General features: G+C 42.8%; 1 protein-coding gene across 22 annotated transcripts in view; it reads left to right on the plus strand.

Moving 5' to 3' along the window:
- SOX5 (SRY-box transcription factor 5) overlaps positions 1–21547 on the plus strand; it is a 656593-nt gene that overhangs the window by 292343 nt on the left and 342703 nt on the right. For 15 of the 22 annotated variants that reach the window (XM_074586204.1, XM_074586316.1, XM_074586286.1 and 12 more), the window contains exon 4: positions 20544–20701. The exons of 6 other annotated variants lie outside the window; for them this stretch is intronic. The gene's annotated coding sequence lies outside the window, so the exon portion shown is untranslated. Of the gene's footprint in view, positions 1–5916; positions 6085–20543; positions 20702–21547 lie in introns of all 22 variants that reach the window. One more of the 22 variants, XM_074586258.1, reaches the window with a different exon arrangement.

Raw genomic sequence — 21547 nt, forward strand, 5'->3', positions numbered from 1 at the left:
TTACCTGGCAATGTCTGGCTTCAGTTGATAACTTTAGCATTACTAACTTGGCTTGAATCAGTATCCAAGAGTTATTCTGTAGCAGGAGTTCTGCTTATTGATGGCTGGAGAAAAACGGGGGATCTCCTCCAAACCAAAACTGTTTACATCACGTCTTAATTTCTTTCCATTTCTCTCCCTGCCTTCTGCCTTTTATTGTCTTTTTTGCCCTCAAGCCTTATCCCCTTCTCTCACCGTTTCTCTTGAATATGCCTGTTCCCCTCAGGCTTTGACCTTGCGCAGGCAGTAAGCGCAAAGCCGTGTTATTTGGAGTGAAGTAACACCAGTAGTCAGGAAGGAACAATGTAGTTCAGGCCAGATAAAATAAATCTCGCATTTCCTGTCAAGAAACTGGGCCAAAAGCAATGATGAGAGACAGAGGGGGCAAACCACGCGGCTCAAAACTAGAGACATATGGGTTAGAAGCAACCGCAACCCTCGCTTAAAAACAGAAAACAAAAAGCTAAGGCATTGGATGAAAGAGAAATAATACCAGCTCCTCAGCAATAAAAACCACACGACGTGGGGTCTAGCCAGCTTCCAAACCCATTGCATGTGCAGCACAAGTGGGGTCTGAATTTCCTGCTACTGTACAAGAAATTAATTGTCCTTTGATTAATTTATTTAATTGATGCTTTGTGTTGTAAATTAGAGAGCTGATCTTACTCTATCTGGCTTGTTTCTTCACCAAACTCCCTTCCAGACCCGAGGAGACGCTCTGATTAGAAGTTGTTGCTACTTTTGTTGTGTTTTAGTAACTCTCTGGCTGGTTTGCATGGCAGTGAAAATTCCAAAATCATGTCGGTTTTGTACTGTGACTCCCTTATCCCAACAGTCAGCCGTTCATGCAGCATCGCTGGTGCAAATGAATATTAATGAGTATATGGGTAAAGGGGTCAGGATCTGTCCCCAAACCAGTGAGAGTTTTGAGCACGTGTTTATTTATATAAAAAGCTCTGTAGTACACAGCCAAACTACAGAGTTAGGATTTGGAGGACGTTTTGGATTTTCTTTCTGGGGAGGATATTGTTGTGTGTGTGGAGAGTGATGGTGTCTGAGGAGCATCTCAACAAGGCAGAAAGTGAGGATGGCAGACGGGGCTACTTGGGATGGTTCCCACGAGGGCCAGTGTTGGATCCTGATCAGTTTAGGAGACTGAACCAAAAGCAACACGCTGGGTAATGTAAGAATGTTTAAACAGATACAGCACTTCTCATCTTCAAAGTACAGTGCAAAGATTAACTAATTGGATTGTTTTTCCTCCTTCTTAGGAAGAGTTTGCAAAATAGTGGTCAGGGAACAACTGGGGATATGATTTATTTAAGTGCTGAAATGCTTTGTATAAATTCCCTCACAGGAGGCCATTAGGAAAGTGCGGTTACTTTAGGATATGAAGAAAAGTCCTTTGTGGTGAAGAGGCAGGAAGCAACGAGCAGTCAGTTCTATTATGGACAGTGATAATATTTGGGCACCCCAGTTGTAAGTGCTGAGAGTTCAAGACCAGGCTGGATGGGGCTTTGAGCAACCTGGTCTAGTGGGAGATGTCCCTGCCCATGGTGGGGGGGAAAGGGGGGGTTGGAACTAGATGATCTTTAAGGTCCCTTCCAACTCTAACCAGTCTATGATTCTATGAAAATGGGTCTTGACAACGTACTGGAGAGGCAAAATTTTCCATCATGAAACATATTTGGATTAATTCAATACAGAGGGGGAAGATTGGTGAATCACTCTGGGAGAATTTGTCCATTTGCTGGAGTGGAGGGCGGACACGCATTACCACCAAGTCAAGTCGAATGGGCACAGAGGAGACTGGCAGGATGGGAGTCCTTCTCCTGTCCTCCTAGGAAGAGGGTAGGCATTGACTTGAGGAGGGCATCTTATGCACCTGTCTCTTGATTTAAAAAAAAAGTAATATAAATTAAAGCCCCCAGCAGAAGGCATGAAAGGACAGAAAAGGTAGGAGCAGGAGTAACTTAGGCTAGAAATAAGGAGAAGCAGTGCGTGAACATGTAGCAGACAAGTCTCTGAGCGCCCTTCTCCTCTGTGTGAGCATGCCCCACGGGGTGCAGGATTCTCCCAGGGGTGCCAAGGGAGCTGCCCCTCGCCAGGGCAGCCCAGGAGGGGGGAACGCAGCAGGGCACCTGCACAGTACAGTCCCACCGCAGCCTGAGCCTGTCGTGTGGGCCTGCCTGTGCGGGCAAGCCCGGGGTTTGATCATCGCTGAAGTGAACATCCTGACGGAAAGCTTAACTGATCTGACACACAACTCCAGCCACAGAGTTGTCTAGCAGGATATCAAATAGCAATATATTCAACTGGTGAACCACTGTGTTAGAACAACACATCTTCAAAACAAACTGAGCACGCCCTGCAGGTATCCTTGTTTCTAGGTATTTCTGAAAGCTCTCCTCGCTCTCTTAACCCTTTCAGGTGCTGTACATCCAGCACAGGTGGAGAACTTGCACTGAGGCATGCCTTTTGCCTGGTTCAACGTGATAACTGCATGGTGCTGGTAGGATTTTTTTTTACAGCTTTAACAGGACATAGTTGCCTGCACATTTCCCACCGCTGTGTGTTGTGAGCTGGGGTGGGGGGAAGAAGGAAGGGAGGTAGTGCTTTAAATGGGAGTGATACGCAAATGCCAAGCATGGTATTTGTACCTGTGTAAAGTTCTCTGATGCTTAGGAAGTATATCATAAAAACAGTTCAGTAACGATAACTGAACACTCAAAAATTGGGATGTTAACATCACCATGTGATTGGAATAAAACAAATAAGGAACCTTTGGACAATGAGTTTATAGCTTCTTTTAGGAAAAGAATAATCCAAATTTCCAGCCGAAGCTATAGGTAGGTCAGAGAAATTTGTACCTAGGATAGGATCTTTGATTCTTAGAGCTTGAGGGCATCTAGATCTGCACTGTCTTAGGCACATTTTTATCTAAAACCTGAATTTAACTCAGACCCCACTCATTTGGGATTGAGTTAGCTTGTGGCTGACTAGCACGTATATATGCATGCGACAGTAGGGCTTGAGGATGAAATTGTCACACCATGTAACCTCATCTGAATTAGGTACCTAATTTAGGAGCCAAAGCCACCTGTACAGTGAATAGAGACAGGCGGGCTCATCCAAAGTGGGCTTCAGAGCAGCCATGCTAGGAACCTAAGTGGCCTCTATGAACAGTTAGGTGCCTGAAGTTAGGCAGTATGAATACCCTTTTGGTGCCTGGTGAGTGAGTTTTGTCCTTTGAGTTCAGTTTTCAAAGGACCAAAACAACGTGAGAAACACTAGGCTTGCACTGGAACCAGGAATTGGAGAAACTGAAGCACAAAATTTCCTCTGATTTAAAGAAGAAGGAAGATCTTGGATAATGATTTTGAATTTCAATGTTCCCTATAGCAGAGTTCAACACGCGTTCCTGATCAAATTCAGGATTAAATTCTCATTTTGAAGGTGCACATCTGTTAAAATATTAACTCGTTATATATCAGAATTTTCCAGGTTTCCTGGCAAGTCATGCTCAGGATGAAGTCTTTCCAACCATGTGCATTGAAGGACGTGTTTATATATATGGGTATATACAAACACACACGCTCTAGACAGCGTGTAGGTGAGAATGCTGTTACAAAGCAAGATTCTTCCAAATTATTTATTGCAAGAGACAGTAGCGGTCCCCTGCATTTAGATTACCTCTATGAATTTTAAAAGATCCTGTTGGACCAAAAAGCGTTAATGCTTACTCTGTCTTTGGCACTCTTTAAAATTTATTACTGAAAAAAATTCCAGGTTTCAGAAGTACAATTTTGTCATGCCACGAGGCTGTGTTCAAACCTGGCGGTGATACAAGCCTATGAAAGTTGCCATTTCACTTTCACCGTCATTGTCTAGGAAGCATGTCACAGTGTCACATTAGCCAAACAAGGGTGTTACAAGGAGCTGAGCTCAGCTGGTACCAAACCACCTCCATTCCTGTGGCACATACTGTGCCGGGTACCCTTGGACCTGCCAGAGCAGCTGCAGCAGGACGGGGAGCATGTGCTCTCCCAACCTCCTCCCTGGACATCGGACTTCCCCTTCTTCTCCCTCCCTGGGCTGGCATTGTCTGGAGTTTCCCCAGCAATGTAGCTGGGAAATGGGAAAAAGTGGTGGGCTGTCCTGGCTACAGACCAGACCGTACCCAACTTTCTGCAGACTCCAGCTCGTACCCCAAAGCTCAAGTGGTAGACTTCTGTTTAACAGAAGGTAAAACAGGTGAACTCTGTTTAGCAGAAGCTAAACCTTGCCAGGGAGATACGATTTGGAAAGCTTCAGCTGTTGTATGTAATATACTTAGTTTTTATTTATTTCCCCCCCTTCAGAAAAGGAGGAAAGTTCACACCAAAACAATGTTTAAAGCAAATTGCAAAGCCAAACATTGACAATTAAGGCCAAATTCAGGTTGTCCCTCCAATCACACTTCTGCCCTCTTGTGTGAATGCCCTGTGATACACTTTTGAACTGCAAGAACCTGGGCTAGTTTTCCCTCTTCAGGGCAGAGGATGGACACACAACAGTACAGAATTAATGGGCAAGTTTAATGCCAGTATTTCCTAACTTTGAAATGCTTGACTTTAACCTTTTTTTTTTTCAATGTTTTTTGAATGTACACTCTGTTGTTATTGATTTCAGAATAAACACTTCACTCTATTTGGAGAGAGAGATTTCTGTCTCATACAGCTTCTCTGAAGTTACTGGTTTCACCAGGGCTGAATTTGGCCCATTATATGTAATGAATTATATATTCCAAAATCAATATTAATAACTCCGGGTGCTCTTTTTAAATAGATTGTAGACATTCATATAGTCTGTGTAAAGTTCATATGAAATGATACTTGCCTATTCTTTATTCATCCTTTTGGTTAATAAATAATCCTTTAGCTTTTCAGGAGTTGGTTTCTGGGATCCTGTTGGACATCTGTATTTATCATTTAGGAAGCCATCACCAGTAAATCTTTCTCTCTTCAGATTTTTGACATAAAGCCCAGGGTTTTCAGGATTATTCGCTACTTCTCATTGTATTTGGGGTTTGTTGGTTTTTAAAAAATATATTTATAACCTATTCTGTTGGTGAGTTGCAGTTTGTCAATTGAGAAGTTTTAGCAAAACGTACAGCATTGGTGAGGCACTGAGAAGGAAAATCAGCCATCCTCTTCCTGAATCTCTGCATTTGCTGCGAGGCACCATTTCATCTGGGGATGTGAGTGACTCACAGAGGTTGGAGGGACTCATAATTTCCATACTACAGCACTGTTCACTAGGATTTTCTGACTTTTGTATTTATCATTAGAGGCAACGTTACACAATGTCAAAGAAAAAAAATCTAGCCTTCATAATGTGCTTTCCTGATTGTAAATGGGGCTGGATATCCTGTACTGAAATGTCAGGTTAGATCCTTTGTAAACTCTGAAGCCTGCTCTTAGAATAGAACACTTCTGGAGTGTATTAAATTGGTGTTAATTGAGAAACACATATGCCAATGACATTTTAAGCTACGCTAAATAAAACCAAACCTTTAGCAGGTCCCTATCACAGAGAGATCCTGAGATTTCACTGAACCTGCTGCTGCCGTCATCTTTTTTCCATCTATGCATATGTTGCTTGCAATGATATATGGTAACTCCTGATGCAAATACCACTCATGCTGTTACAGCTTAAAAGGCCCAGAAATAGAATGCAAACACAATGTCTGTTTTTTTCTGCTCCACAATCTAAAAACCTATGACCAACAGCCTAAAGTTTGATTCCTTTCCCCTGCAGTTTTTGTACCAGCTGACTTCAAAACATACGTTTAGCGCTGCAAGTCATAAAAAATTCATCGTCTCTTTCTTTTTTTAGGGGGACTAATTCTGCAAGTGTCTCAGGGTTCTCTGGCTCCTGTTGCAGCTGAGCCACAGGTCAGCACCTCAGGAGGGGCCCCGTCCTCAGGCGACCCAGTGCCCACTATATTCACTGCCTCCACTTCCCCGACACGGCTGGCCCCTGGATCAGGCCCTAAGCGTATTGGTAAAGTACATGCGCTTTATCTTAAGATAAATAAAGCCATTTGAAAAACACAAAGCAAAATTGGGGTTGAAGTCCCAATTGTGTCAATATACTCATGGGAGATGTGGCAATGTTGTGTTGCACGTTTGATTTGTTACAGAAAAGAAAGGGCAGCTTGGAAGTTACCCAGGGCTGGGTCTCGGCAGCGCAGGCCGCACGGCGGCTCAGCGGAGCGGCGCTGAAATCCTGCTCTAATGCAACCACACCAGCTCTCCCAAGCTGGCTTTGCAGGACCGCTCTTGTTAGATCAGCTGTCTTCTGCTGCGAGTTAGGGCAAGAGGTCAAGAGCCATTTATGAAGAGTCTGGTGCCATTAAGCTGGCATGATACAGCTACGGGCAAAACTCTCGCTGGCAGCTCATTGATTTCCAAGTGACAAAGCCCACTACTGCTTTGCCACTCAGTAACTTTTTGCCTTTGAACCAAAAAAAAAAAACATTTTTTTTCCTCGAGTAGCTCGTGCAGCTTTTTCGGTTTGGGTTTGGTGTTGGTTTGGGGTTTTTTTGGACAAGCAGAAGTACTTTCGAAGGTGCATTGTGTTGCCACTGTGCAGTGCACTGCAGGACCTCTCTTGGTGAGAAGATGATTTGTGGCCATCTCCTGACTGTGTCCTGGAGGTGCTTAGGTTTATTTCTGACTCACCGCCTTTATGAGCATAACTAAAGAGCCACTAAATCCTTGAAAGGAATTTGGTGTCTATAAAACCCAGACTTGTAGGTGCCTGGCTCCTAAGTGGAGGGGAAGAGGGGTCTCTTCCCCAGTTGCTGCCCCCAGGTGTAGTCACGGGCAGTACCCGGTGCCTGCCTGATACAGACCTTGAAGGAGAAACAAGGGGGATGCTCCTCTCAGGAAAGGGTGCACAAACTGCTAAGCTGTTGCAAAGTCTGCCTTATCCTCCTGTGGCCCCCAGTAAATCTCAATTTCTTTACTGTACAGTTTCAGAGGTTCCTCATGCGTGCTGCCAATTTTCTTCCCAACTTACACTTACTTCTGGTGTTTCAGGTAGGACCTTGGGTTGTGGGAAGCCTGGTGGAACTGCATCAGTAGGAATGTGTCATCGCGTGGGACGTGGTCAACCAGTAGCTGTGCTCCAGGTCCCAGTAAGCTGGATGTTGGCCTGTGGTGTCTGTCAGGAGCAAGGACTGGGGTTTATATCTCCAGTTATCTGATAAATGGAAATGAATGAAGCCTTTTTTTTTTTTTTTTTTGAAGAAATATCTCCCTTCCAAGCCTTCTTTTGTCTGAGAAGTATTAGAGTGAGCGTTCAGTAGTTTTTAATGCAGAACATGTATTTTTCAGGTCAGTCAGGTTTTCCTGTTCTTGTTTGTTACAGTACAACACATAGGTTTAAAGTGCTTACAACAAATATGTGAATATGTGCTTACAACGTCCTACAAAGATGGTAGCATCTTTATTTGCATTTCACAGATGAGAAAATGCAGAGCAGTTGAGTGTTTTGCTAAAGCCAGACAGGAAAACCATGGCAGAAGGAGGGAGGATTCTCCAACTGCCCATTGTGGATATTCGGTTATCCACAGGGTAACAGGTATACAGGCTGTTGGTTCAGCCTGTCTGTCTGTCCTTCCTCCTCGTGGCATGGCGTTCTACCACCATCCGTTGGAGCAGCTCTGGAGCGCAGGAGACTCCCACACTGTAGTGACTAGCCAGCTATTTGCCACACAGTCTTTCACAGGGCAGCTGCGTGCAGAATTTAATTATAACTCACTTAATTGTCCACTTTCTTGTAATTGTTCTTACTGCCTCCACTCCCCTTAATGGCATGCTCACGTTGGGAGGACCAGGAGGGCTATGTCCCAGAGGATCCCCCTATTCTCCTTTCGTGTGTCTCAGACGTGATAGCTGCCTTGCAGCCGGCGTGCAACCACGGCATTACGTGCTCAAACACACTCTTACTAACCCCGGCCTGGGGACTCCCTTGGTGATAACACTGGAGATGCAGTACTCGGGCCGTGCAGATTTTAATATAAAATATTATGATTTGTCTGTCTGCTTGCCCATCTGTCTATCTGTCCATCTATCTAATGGACCTACGCGCATGCTGGAATAGCTCGGGGAAGGTCAGAGGGAGTTCAGGATGACAGAAAAAAAGGTCAATTTTTGTGTGCATGCATGTGTTGCTCCAGCTAACTGATGAGGCGTCTTGGCAGGGCGTTTCAACTTAAAGAGACAGCCCCGTCCGTTCGGAAGAGACGAGTGCCCTTCTTGTGAAACATGGTCAAGAATTATTCGCCAGAGGTGACTTTTTTACAGCATTCCCAATGATAATGTTGCCTTGCAAATATCTCCAGCGATTCTGCCGGACTTGGGGGAGATAAGCGTGGTATGCGTGACGGGGCCCAAGATTTGGTTTGTGTTTAATTGGGACATCTGTATGTTTGCACGTATTGTAAAACAGAGAGAGAAGCTGAGTGTGTGCAACGGGACTGAGGGGGCTTGAGCATCTCGGGGTGGGTGCACACGTGTGGTGGGCTCTGTTAGACAAAACAGCTTGGAGATTTTTCACTCGGCGACTTTTTGGTGCCGAGTACTCTTTTTCAATTTCAAGCAAGTTTTTGTAGGTGAGCTGGAGATTAATTCCCTCCCTGGCCACTGAGTTGAGGATTCGATGACCGGTGTGGCGCTGGGGTCCTGAGCTTGGGAGCCGGCGGTGGGAAGGGAGCAGCCTGGTTTCCAGCGGCAGCCCTGGCTCACAGAGGGACCATTAGGCAGGCGGAAGCCCCCGGCAGGGTTACGGACCAGACAGTCTATACCAAGGCAGGTCAAAGGGTGAGCTTGCTGTTTACTGAATCGGTAAATAGCTAATTATTCAGCCTGGCAACAGGGTGAAACCTGCATGGGATGTAAATCCTCAGCAATTCAATGTTATCTAGCGGGGAACAGGATTTGAGATCCGAGGATCCCTCGCGGTAGCAGAGGGGAGCTCTCTACACTTTAAAACCTTTTAGGGTCATTGTACGATACCGCGGAGCCATTAAGGAGCCCTCACGTGCCAGAAGCGGTTTAACAGGCCCAGTGTTGGGCACTTAATTGTGTCAATAATTATTCACGCATTAGCACCAGCTCCTCCTTAAAGTGTGTACTGTGGTGACTCATTAAGTTATTACTGGTATTCATTACCAGTAAAATTAGCCTTTTTTCAAAGTGTAAAATTTATGTTTTATAGAAAAATATTGCTAGGAGTGTGACAGCTTTGCTCTACTCCCTGCTAGGTGGGGAGAAAAACAAGACTATGTGGAGATGAAGCAGTATGTTTTAACCAAAAAGAGGCCCTCAAAAATAAGGGGGCCTTTTGAGGCAGTCAAATTAGAAAGCGTCTCAAGCCTTTGTTTGTTTGTTTGTTTGTTTTGCGGGTTTTAAGAACTTAGGGTAGGGGAGAAGCTACGTTCCTGCCTGGCTTTGACTCTCGGTCCTGTGTGTGAATGTGCTGTTTTCTGGTATCAGGAGTGAGAAAGATGCCCAGTGTCTTTTGATTAATAAAGTGTTAATGTATATGCAGCTGTCTTTATGTTAAATGCTTCGTGGTGCACTTTGTTTCTTTAAATGCTGATCATTTACAGTGAGCGTGTACAGTATATATGCCTGGAGGGAGAGCAATTGTTATACAACTCTTTAATCCGAACCATGATTAAAACGCCTTTTGTTCCTCCCTCCCTGCATTACTCCAGCCTATCATCTTCTCTGGGAAATCATTTGGCAAGTAGATACGTGCGTATTTTAAGAGAATAACTCCTTTTAAAGAATCAGTTTTGCTTTTGTTCTGCTTTTAGAACTTAGTTTTTTGCATTTCAATATACAGCACTGTTCAAAAGGCGTAGGAGGGTCATAGCCATTTTTTGCGTGAATAAGGTATAATTGAAATATGATGTATGCAGATATCATCACTTCTACAGCAATTATCCAGATTGTTTGTTTAGTGGGAACATACTTTCAAGTAGGGGTTGGTCAGTGGCAATCATGTTGCGTGACACAGCTGAGGGAAACGACAAAGAATATGTAAAGTCTCACACTGTGAAATTTTGCGTTGTGCCGGGAGCGTCTACTAGGGGGAATCGTTAGGAATTTCGAAGGTGAGGGCCACGGCAGTTTCAGAGAGAAATGTAAAGGAGGACGGGGAGGCTGGCGCTTAGATCTTGGGGAGAGGCTGGGGTTTGGCATTCTGTTTCATGTGGAGACCAGCAGCTAATGTGGTCCTTGTTGAAACTTGAAACAGCTCTATTAGTAGCTTGATTGGGGAGAGGAGAAGAGACCAAGAGTAAACAAAAATGTGCGGTCTGGAGATGGGCTTAATTGTGCACAATACATCTTGCCTCTGTGCGGCTTATTCTAATCACTCCAAATGGCAACACACACGCTCGCACACACACACACACACAAATTTGATCTGCTCAAGCAGATAAAACTGCTATGTGTATAATATTGCCAGGCTAGAAGGAAAAAAAAAAATGGACATCTGTTTAACAATTCTCTATTGTAGACAGGATCATAGAAACACTGTTGCCTGCCTGTCGTGTTCAATCAAAATGAATAAAATGCCGATTTAAAAAAAAAGAAAAAAAAAAAACAGGCGGAAGAGAGCCTTAGAGTATTTGCTTACACTTTTTTTTGTTTTAATTTCAGCAGCATGGTGAGGAGGGGGAATCCCAGGGGCAGGAGGAGGTTTCAGGAACAGTGAAGGGAAGATTTTGTTTTGTGTTGTGTTGGGTTTTATCCTCGGAACAGCCGAGAGAGGCGAACAGCAGTCGGAACTAATTGTAGCTCACTCAGGAAAGTCTTCATTAGCACTTGCCACACATGGTTACCAGATGTGCCGAAGAAGGGGTGGGAGGAGGGGGGAAGGGGTATGTGGAGAATGGGCTACATACTTAAACCTAATAATCTGTCTTTTGTTTTCAGGTCTATTGTGTTGGGGAGGGGAAGAATGGGGAGAGGGAGAAATCCTGGCTGCTTTTTGATGCAGCCAGTCCCTATTAGCTGAATGGCATTCCTTGTCTTGCAGCCTCCTCCAAGGAAGGAAGAATCCCTCACTCATGGCCAAGTAAAGAAGGGTTTATTTAATTTTTTTTAGTGGGTGTTCTTTTAGTTATTTTTTTAAGGCTATCAGTGAACTATTATTCCACTGAACCCAGCTGAAAGTATTTGGACAATCAAACTGGTAAACCGCTATCATTCTGGCCAGCTCCTGAATTTGAGCTGGGTCTTTTTTTGTGAGCTTGTGGGTTCCCAGAGTGTCAGTGGGGCTGTTGAACTCTCAGTTCAATAGCAGCAGCATCTCCTTAGTTCACGTGTACTTTGACAGTGAGTGTGAGATGCAATCAGTGAAGCCAAGTCCAGCAGGAAGGTAAGAAGAGCTCTGTGGTCCTGTCGGTCAGCCCTGAGGTTGTCAGCTTGGTTAGATGTTTAACCTTCTGCCTGTTGCTATTAAAAAAAAATAAAAAAATTAAATAGATCTTCCATATATAGTGGCTGTCGCTGCGGCACATCATATTATGGTCCTGCTGCCCACGTAGATGAACCAGTGTTAATTTTACTGCAGACGTTACCACAGACATTGCTAGTTGCTCCTTCCGAAAAAGAGTCCCCCTTCCTCTTCTTTTGAAATGGCCATCTCCAGGGCAATGTGGGACGAGGGGGATCCTGCGTGGCCACCCCCACTGTCTCCCCCCACTTCAGCAGCACTGCAACTTCTTTCCCCTCTCAGTCCCTGAAACTTCCCCACAAGGTGGGCGCTTTTCCTACTGGCATCGTCTGTACTTGGACATCCCCTTTCTTCCCGGACTCCCCTCTTCGTTCCAGTAGTAAGAGAACATCACCATGTCTGGATGACAAAGCTTAGATGATTCTCCGAGCTCTGAATAATCAGGGATGAAGGTTTAATTATGGCACTACACATGATATCCACAAGATTTGGCACTCTGGTCATGTGAGAGAACAGCATTAGATGAACTTATACTAATTAAGCAGTCTGTTTCCCTTACTTCTGGAAACTGCAAGGAGGTATAAATGTGGGAAATCACTTATGTTAAAGCGAAATAGAGACATTTTTTGAATCTTAAATAATCTGAATTGAACCTAAATCTTGTGGCCCCAGCCTTGTTTTATCCAGCTCAGTTTGCCAGTCTGTAATCTCATCCTGCTTTGGAGCCTGGAAATGTTCTTGCTCGCAATCTCAAAGCAGAGCAGATGTTGCATAAATAGAAAATAGGTTGTGTGCGCAGCCTAATCTAAGCACAGAAGGGCACAGAAGAAGGTTTGGATGAATGTAAGCTAATCAGGGCACAGATCTGCTGTACTTTGGGACTTAGGAGCAAATTTTTTTTCAGATGTATTCTGCCTACCAGATCCCAAATATGCTGTTCACTTTTTCCCACTGCATGGCAACTCCCACTTGGAGCTTTTTTAATTTTTTGAGAATAAGGTGATGCCTGTCAGCTCAAGCTCTCCAAAGCAAATGGCTGGTAAGAATTAATCTATTCCATTCTTCCTTCCATGTCTGACTGACTTCTGCATCCAACGATCTTGTTATTCTAGGTCCAAATTAATCAAAGTCCAGGAATTATTATTTCAGATTCCGTCAATGGAAATAATAAAGCCAAATCACTTAGCTGACTTAGTTGTATCGCCCTTTCCTATTGTAGGATTGTAGAGTCTTCTGCCACCCGATTGAAATTGGTTGGATCAACTTAATTAGCATAGGCAGAGTGACTGAGTGCATGGCTTCCATAAAGTATCTTTATTAACTATCAGAAAGGCCCAAGGAAAAGTTTGATAAAAAATAACCTATTTACCGTCCCAATTTTGCTGTAGTTGCTATTGCATCAGTTGTTTTCTTTAGTAAAATTTAGTGCCATATTTGCAATTTTTATAACGCTATCCTACATTATTTACACAAGAATGAACTGTGGTTGTGCCAACATGCAATATGTAGAGACAATATCTCTGTTTACACTAATTCATTGTGAGAAGAACCAACACTGCAAAGTTGATGCTTTTGTCAAGTTTTCTTTCTTCTGGAGGCTCACATACGGGTGGGGTTTTTTTCCCCACGTGTTACCCACAGAATGGCTTTCACATGAAAGCGCTATTGCCCTCTTGGTGGAATCACAGCCATACACAGCAGATATCATCCTAGCTGACCTCTGTTGTCACATATTCCACAGAGATATTAAGGCAAATGTGAAATGGCCATTGATGGCTCAGGCGCCCGTACTCTCCGCTCAACAAGTTTTCAGTTACTTGGGGCTTCAGCAGAACTTAGACTTAGTGCTTTCAGGAATTTGACACACTATAGCTTTAAAGACATTCTTCATATTTTTGACTTCATCTTTAATTATTATAAGTTAATTATTTAAACATTTTATTAACTTGGCGATGGAAAACATAAAGATCAGATTTATTTCCTGCTTTTTGTGCGTTTCCGCACTGAAGTCAAGGTTTCAGGCAACAAGGCAAATATTTTTATGCAGATGCAAAACTAATCAGCCAAACATGAAAATACTCCTACGGGCTTTCCTGGAGGCCTTGCTGGGGATACTGCAATGCAAATAATAGATAAGGCAAATAATAAGTAATATAGCAAAAGTATTATAAGGCAATAGGATTCAGTTAGGGACCGAACGTAGTGGGTGATCCACGTGAGCTGATACTACTGTCCTTTTTAGAAGGTTCAAGATGGCATATCTTTGCTATCTGGATCTCCTATCATGCTTTTTTAAACCCTCACAATGTTCTTCTATAATGCACTCCATCAAAATGAATGTTTCCTCACAGATGATGTCATTTAAGCGGAAAAGAATTGTAAATGCTTCTTTGGCCTCCTGTAGTTTTTCCTGGGTAGCCGGTTGAGCTCAAACTACTTCTCTTTCCAGTATGATATTTAAGTAATCGATATGATTTTTTTTTTTGGATACGCGTATTAACAGTACTCTATGTAGTTAGAGAATATCCAGGAATATTCTAACGCTGCGCAGTAATTACATATGGCAGTATTTTTGCTCCCCATGGTTTGCAGTTTTTCCCATACAAAATAAGTGACCGAGACGACAGGCAGGAAAGTTTCAGTGTGATGTTAGGAAAATTGAGAAGAGCGAGTTTACTGGGGAGACTACAAATAGCTTTTGTCTTTCCTAAGGAATGACTTGAAGATAGATATGCAGTGCAGCAACGTGAGGTCCATCTTTTTGTCACCTCCAAATGAGGTTCCGGCAGTGTGCTGTCTGGGAGGAACCTGCGGGCTGTTCCGGGCTGGACGCTGGCGCAGGAGATTGCAGCCTGGTTCGTTTGCAGGATCACATGATGGGAGCGGAGCAGCCTGTTGTTCCCAGCCTGCGCTGCCATCCAATAAGTTTCTGATGCTTAGAGTGGATTTGCAGGTGTTGGCTCTAACCTGTAGAGTTTTCAGAAAGGTTGGGGACCCAATTACCTTCTCTTGTTGGGAATGTTGCTACAGCTGAGACCAGAGCAAGGCTAGGCTGAAACTTAGGTGCAAGGGAAGGTGCTGGGAAGGTATAAAGCATCTTGGCATAAAGACCCTCCTCCCCTCCTCCCTTTTTTTTTTTTTTTTTTTCTTTTTCCATCCCTAAATCTGCTGAGAAAGATACAGGATCAGATTGATATATTTAAGAGTGATCCTTATCTTTTTAGTTCTTAATGATTGGGCATTTACAAGTTTCACCATAAACACATAAACATAACTATGAAATGAGAAACATTCCTTACTGAATGAGTTTATTTTTATTTTGTTTTACTTAATTCTGTTTCAGTGACAAAACAGATTAGTTTCCCAACACCATGCCTACAATTTTGTCATAAAGCTTACAATATGTAATGTGTCTTATAAAGCCCCATTCTGAGATTACACGAATAGTGTGAGAATCTCTACCTCCACTTATGTAAAAGTAAATTTTGACTTCAATGAATTGCAGTGGAAAACTTGAAATAAATAAGAGAAAGATAAAAACAGAAGGATCTCAAATGCATTGGAAAGGCATTTGTGTACGGTTTTGGGTCTTTTTTGTTTCTAAGCTTCACTGTTTATGGCAAATCTTATGACTTTAAGCACCGGTCTGCTGACTTTTGGGTAGTTGGAAGGGGTAGTACCTAAAATATCCTTCAAATTATTGGTCCTCTCCTCGAGTCATTTAGTTTCTCCTATCCCACAGATGCGTGCCTCATCCTGCACGGTCTTCCCCTTTCCCAATCCTCTTAGGTGCTGGCAGTGCTCTGTTACTGTGGCTGAGGAGGTCTTGGCTTCTCTCTGGTCCCAGTGAAGCCAAGGTGGCCAGGAGAGTACGGCTCTTCTAGTCCTGCCTTCCTGTCTCCGCCGGGCTCAGCCTCTGTCATTTCGCCGTGTGTTCAACATCTTCATTTAGATTTGGCCCCGGGAACAGCGAGTTGTGCTGAAGAGCCAGACGTCTTTCACATTAAATTTTAAGGAGAACGGAAAGCAAATGACACAGAGTATAAAATAAGTACTTAAGTAAACGTTTTAATCTCACTTGGGGCAGTTTGACAAAATAATGAAAACATACCACATGCATATGTGTCTGCACATAATCATTGTCGTCGTCGTTTGCTTTTGTTGTCAGCAAAATTAAGCGGCAGAGCGTTTCAGGGAAGGTTGTGCTTGCGATTCGGCGGCAAGCCTCGGCTCGTGGCAGGGACGCCCAGCCTTCGCTAAGGCAGCCTGCAGCGTATGACCTGAGACGCGTTGCTCTGCAGAGCCCAGGAGTTTTAAGAACAGCCTCTGCGTGTGAGCAAGTACCTGCTTTTACGCAACATGAGGATCAAGGTCTCAAATGCTAATTCTTTGGTTTCACCTGAAGGTACGACTTGCCAAATTTCAGGCTGGTTCTGATCCATGGTGGAGCAATGAAAGTGATAGTTCTTTCTAGAGGTAAGGTCATACTGTAATCCAAACCAGAAAAAGAGATTGTGTCCCAACTTGTCTTGTATTCATTTCAAATTCTGTGCAAAAGTTTGAGTAGATTTTTTTGAGTAGATAGTGCAGCTATGATCTTTTTTTCATCAGAAAGAAAGAAGCAGCAGCAACAATAATTCACATCAGTGCATTATCAATTATTTGTACTGTTAGTGAATTTGCAGCAAAATTAAAAATGCTAACAAAACGATAACAATTTGACTACAGGGACAGCAATTTCTAGGTCATTTCATGACTTCTGTGAACAAATTTCTTCCAGTTTGGGAAATTCAGGATTATTTTCATTTTGATAAGAATGGAACATCCATTCAACAGACAATAAAAGCTGTTTAAACCTGTTAAATACTATGAAATAGATGTGTACAGCTAATTAAGGTATGTGTTGAATAGTAATTATGTCATCCTGAGGGATTTACAAATAGAGTCTAGTTAAAATTTGATTCAATCTTCTATCATTCACAGAAGGTGCAAATTATTATTCATTTAGCGTGCTCTGATTTCAGTTCTAAAGGTAATCCAGAAAAAAGGGAGAGGGATTTCTGTTTTATCAGCATTGTTTAAGAACTAAGATCCCTTAATTATCACACTGTACCAATAGTCTGCTACCCAACTTACTGAAGCAGTCGTTCTGCTTTGAAACTAACAATTTACCCTCCAAGCAAAGGAAGATATAAGAAAAAGTGTTTAGTCAGCAAGCAAATATACCAAATTGTATGTTTTGGCTTTTGTTGGTGCTCATGTTTCTGAGCTGTGCAAACGTGAGTCACTTACACAATACCTTTCAATCAAAGGCATCAAAGCAAAGGAGACAGATTTCACAAGAAAAAGGCAAAAAAAAAAAAAAAAAAGGCAAAGGTGAAATAAGACTCCATGGGATCCAGTTCTGTCAAGCTTCTGGAACTTCTTTCCAGGATCTTTCTTTTTAGGTAACCTTGGTAGACTTTTGGCCTTATTCCTTTGTGCAATTTCTCATCATAGTAATGAAGGATTAGGTAAGATTCCTCATCACCTTGTGAAAATATTATGGATTCTTTTACAAGGAAGTTACTTTTAATGACCTTAAAACAAAAACCGTTTCTGGACTTATAACAGTAATTAGCAATCCCCGTAGTTACCATTAAACCTGGCCTAAAATGAAAACAAAAATATTAATGAAATATTTTTATGTCTTGGAATGATAACTGCATCTTTCAAGGAAATTGTGAAATTCCTAAGTCAGAAGACCCCAGGACCTATAGTGGTAGTGGGGGTGTGGTAGAAACAGGTTAAGTTTCTGTTCTGCCTGATTCAGAGTTCCAGCCTCTCTAGGTGCTAGGACTTCTCTTCCGTATGTCTGAGCTGTCATGGACATTTTGTCAAAACTGAGATATTGATATTTTTTTGTTTGTTGCATTTTAATATTTTTTTTAAGTAGGAAAGACTTTTCCCACAAAATTGTCTTACCAAACCTATTTCTTCAACTAAAAATAAAATATCAGACAATAGTCATTACCAAAGTTACAAGACATTACTCCAGTTTTTCCATAAACTAAGAACATGTAATCCGTGCGGTTATGTTGGCAGTTATTGTTTGGACTTCTTGGAAAGTAACTTCTAGTGTGCTTAGACTGGATGTATGTGTTGTGTGGTTTTATTGCAGAAAGGTGAATGTTCTCCTGCCCTACTTTTTTACAGTGCATGTTTTCCTGTTGATATCAGTGGGACTAATTATGTGTGTTAAACAGCTTTATGGGAATAAGGGTTGTGTATCCTGCCCTGCTTAATGCCAGCCGGTATTGAGGAGCAGCCGCCTCTGAGAGGGAACGCAGCAGCTGCCCAGCAGCTCTCAGAAATGCCGTGCAATTCTTCAAGTTGAGCTTAAGCAAAGGTGCTGGGCTTCTTTGGAAAAATTATCCAGAAGTAAAACCTAATTTCCCGTGTTCTGATTTTATCTTTCTAACCGAAGTGGCATTTTGGTAAGGTGAATAGAAGAACCCGCATTATCTTTGGTTGGTTGGGTTGGGTTTTCTGGAGAGAGACAAATGCGCTTGACATAACTGGTTTTCTCTGCGTGTCCACTCATATTTAATCTCTTGACACAGCTGCTTGCTAACAGTATGGTTTGAAGTACTATCCACTGAAAAATCGTAGTCCTAATTTGTCGCCTGGAATTTGGCAGAAAACTACCATGCTTTTTTTTTTTTCTCTTAGACTGCTTTATAGAGGTGTGTAATATTGTAGGTAATATTGTAACAGAAGTGGAAAGTGTTCCCAGTTCTTAGCAAGATAAGAAAATGTTGTTTCTTATCTGTGATTTGAAAAGAGATGAAGGGTCAGTGAGGTAGAGATACGTGAAAGCTATTGTGCACTTGGTAGGAGCTGCAGAGGAGGAATATCTCTCACCAGTGGCTTGTTTGAGTGGAAGGGAAGAGAAAGAGGCAGCTTCTAAGTGAAGGGAGAGGACTGGAAAAAATGTCAAGTAAATTCAGAGAAATTTATTGGTTTATTTGCTTAAAGGAACAGGTGCACAGCTTTGAGATGGTTACTGAAGAGAGCAAGTCAAGTTGAGGGCAGCTTTAAATGCTTGCCTGCTGTTGATGCTTTGGGATTTATAAAAATTCATAGGCCCCTTCGGTCTTTGGAGATAGCTGAGAGAAGCAAGGAGAATGGGACGGGCTCTAAGCCACCTGAAATTTTGAGGGATTGCATGGAAATACGGGGCAGTCTGCTGGTCCCCAGATGTAGCTTAGCTGGGGCTTGCCTTGTCTTCCCACCAGCCTTAATGTAGCTGCGTCAGAGAGGGAGGCAGTTGTGCTGGAAGTGTTACGGGGAAGGTTTTAGGCTATGCCTGTCCCCAGCCAAGAGTTAGCTGCTTGGAAGTTGTTTTTCTCAGCAGCACATGCAGGAGCTATGAAGGTGGGCAAGACTTGATTTCAAGATCCTGAACACGTGTGCCAAAGTTGGTGGTAGGGGCTGGTTGGGTGTGCAGCCACTTAAATAAGTTCTTCTCCTCGCCATCCCCAGCAGATTTTTAGTTGATTTTCATCTGGTGTAAGCTCCAGGAGCTACTGGCTACCTGGCCTGTGCTAGCATTTGAGCTTGGAGGGAAGCAGATGCCCCAGTACCTACCCGTCCCTGCCTTCTTCTGTAGAAAGCAGAAGAAAGCTGTCTTAGGTGCCTTTTTTGTATTACAATAGCAGTGGATTTATTTGGACACCATGGTGACCAAATACTAAGCTGTTTTTTCTTGATACATCCATTTTTGTCTTTGTGTTTATTTGCACACCATCAGCCAGAGATGCATGTCCTGTATTGAGAAGAGTGACGACATCTCATGGGCCTGGGGACCAGGGCTATGAAATTAGGCCCTAAAATTAATGATTGTGCGCGAACTGTGGGAGAAAAATCTCATATTTATTCTTGAGTAATTAGAATGCATTGGAAATGTGTGGCCGGTCTTTCTCCTTATTAGACTGAAAGCTATAAACTTAACTATCTTTAAACATGAAAGTTAAAATTCTTCTATATTCAGCTGATGCAAGAAGTTGAAGCTTCATGTAAAACAGTATTGCAAGATGGTGGTGTGCAACCTGAGGGGAGTCCATTTGAATTTTATGGAAGCGAGCCCTTTGCTTCCCATAAAGAACTAAGATGAATGAACACCAACACCAGACAGTCACTTTCCTAAAAGGTGCTGCAGAGGGTTTCCCAGTGAAGATTTTTGCAATGGAGTCAAGCACTATAAAGTCTTTGACTCTACTCAAAAGCTGCTGTCACGTATCTCTATCCAATAAGTTATTGTTTCGTATCACAGAATAATAACTTCAGGTTCAGAATTCATGATAAAGCAGGAGGATATTTCCAAGAGGGTGGCGTCTCTCTGGGACAAGGAGATGAAGAACTTCTCCATAGAGCTTGTAATAGGAATAATGGAAAAGGACAAGCTTGCCCTCCCATTTCTTTTTACTGGGATGTGCACACAGGTTGCCTTCTTTTACGGGCTAGTAAATGGTGTGAAGTATTGGAGCTGCATAGTTAAAGCTTAGGTCTTTTGCACTGAAGAGTGGAAGTAGCTACAATAATTAGTAGTGCACATAAAATCATTTGTTGCTGAGCTTCTAATAGTAACAGATTTCAAAAATTGCACTTACATTTTGGAGCTGGTGGAACGTTTGAGGGATTTATGTCTAACAGAATTTGCATTCCATGTAATTTGGATTTAATGACTCGGTGTAACACAGGCAAAAGGGTTTCTGAGTATGTGACTCCCCTTTTCCGTGGCACAGTAGGTATTTCATCTTAATTTTTGGTTGCATGCTAAGAAATCAATATGTAAAGCAAAAGTGAACAGATACTTGAAAGGAAAGCATCGGGGAAGTTGAATAGTCATTAACTGGGTTAGTATTTAAAGCTGGCATATATTTCTGAGTGGGAAAGGGCTTCAGAACGGGGCAATTCACAAACCACTTCTTCCCCTTCAACAGCTAATTCAGAGACAGCAGGTGTGTCAGCCGCCCCTTGGAAAGAGGACCAAGTGTAGTTTGTGACAGAACTGAGTGGAGATGATCCCAAGCTGAAAGTCAAAACAGGATCTTTTAAGTTCACCGAGTGACCTGCAGTTTTATTCCAGCGCCTAACACAGGTAAGAGGTTTCTACAGAATCTGCATTTGCATTTCCCAAGGTGTTTTAATTTGTGAATCCTAACTCTTATTGATTGGCGCTCTCAGGTTTTGAAACTAGTGATGCAGTGACAGCTACCAGTACCAGGTTTTTTGTTGTTTTATTTGGCTTTAAGGTATCTGTTTTGGCAAAATCAAGTCTAAGAGCCATGGTGCATTTGTCAGCAATCCTACAGTAATGAATGCGTATGCTGAATATGTCTGGGACCAGAATTTGAGAGTAAAAGAGGACTGTTTCTTATCTTTGTATCTCATTTCCATGTGAATCAGGAGAAATTTATTTGATTTCAGTGAGAGGTCCACATCAAGGTGGGAAGTGTTGTTGGCTCTTGGCCCCTTGCTGGAGCTGGTTCCTGGAGAAAGTAAATTTGGTCCTGAACTGTGTTGCTGTTACAGAATATATATTTAAAAAAAAAAAAACAAAACTGAGAAATTCCGGCATGCCTTTTGAAATGTTGTGTATAAACACTAGGGATCTGGCTGAGAGAGAGACTACTTGCATCATCCAGGCTGGGCCAGCTGCAGGCAGCCGTGTGGCTAACTGTTGTTACCGGGCTGATGGGGCAGAACCCTTCAGGAAGGCAGTGAGGGTGGGAATGAACTCCGTGTTGCAGATCCCCACCCTGAAGTTTCTTCCTTGCTCCTTCTCAGTCTCTGTAGGCTTTTATACTTGCTCTTGGGCATGAAGTGCCTTGTTCCTAGGCAGACCTGGGCTTTCCTTTTTTCTTTATATAGGATGAACTGTGCAGTCCATATAAAATGCCCTGCCATGTGAGTTGCTTGAGAAGTCATGTTCGGTGGGAGTGGT

Source organism: Larus michahellis, chromosome 1, assembly GCF_964199755.1.
Source record: "Larus michahellis chromosome 1, bLarMic1.1, whole genome shotgun sequence".
NCBI classification, from domain to species: Eukaryota; Metazoa; Chordata; class Aves; order Charadriiformes; family Laridae; genus Larus; species Larus michahellis.